The following is a 933-nucleotide window of genomic DNA, read 5'->3' as shown; positions in this document are numbered from 1 at the left end:
AGACAGTTTCCCATCCTTCCCTCTCAGCTCATCTTACCTGTAGCAGCCATTTCCAGGAAGCCTCGGGTAGAAATGGTGAGATGAGACGTATGTGCACTTCATACCACGAAACTCGGGGGTTCACATTTTCGATATGAGGCCTTGGCCTCGGATCAGCAGATGGGACGTAGCCCAGCATCTACAGGGCTTAAGGCAAGGCATGGAGAACGACAGAGCATCGCTTACTCCAGAAGAGGGAGCCCAGAGAGCCCTCGCTGTTGGTCTCATGGGCTCCAGGACGGCTGTTAGGCGTGGGCTCCCCAATTCTTCCTGCTGCGGGTGCTGACACAAGTGAGAGGCATAGAGTGAGCCAGCTGTCAGTTCAGGACAGGGACGTCCCAGGACCCCTTAAGAGTCAAGGGAAAATCCACGTGCCAATCCCGGGAGAAGCTCCCCCGGAACCCCGCCTGTCCAGGTCCCGCCCCTGCTGCCCTCCTGGAGCCCAGATGCGCAGGACAGGAAGTGACGTCCTCCTAAGCACGCTGAGGGAGCGACGCCATCCTTGACAGTGCCGCTATCTCTGAGAGCTGCCATTGACGGTGGCCAGAGGGAGCAGTCCCAAGTGTCATCGGGTGTCAAGATCGGACATGACGTGAGTTACGAGTGCAGGGACATGTCTCTGCACCCCGAATCCCTTTTCTATCTGAAAAGAGGGGGCTGCACAGCCTCTGGGCACCCTAGCCCTGCACTCAGACCAGAGGATCCAGCCTAGCTCTTAGGCCCCAAGACCATCCAGTAACCCCTAGGGGGTCTCGGGAAAGAATGCCTCAGTCAGGCTCTGCTGGACCCCAGCTCCGCTCAGTAGTGGGAGAGCCACGAGCCCTGTGGAGTGAAGAAGGGACCCTCGGGGGTACTGAGGGTCTCCATGCAGCAGAACGGCAGCCATGTGTAAAC

This window comes from Capricornis sumatraensis, chromosome X (genome assembly GCF_032405125.1).
Source record: "Capricornis sumatraensis isolate serow.1 chromosome X, serow.2, whole genome shotgun sequence".
Lineage (NCBI taxonomy): Eukaryota > Metazoa > Chordata > Mammalia > Artiodactyla > Bovidae > Capricornis > Capricornis sumatraensis.
This window is presented reverse-complemented; position numbering follows the sequence as displayed.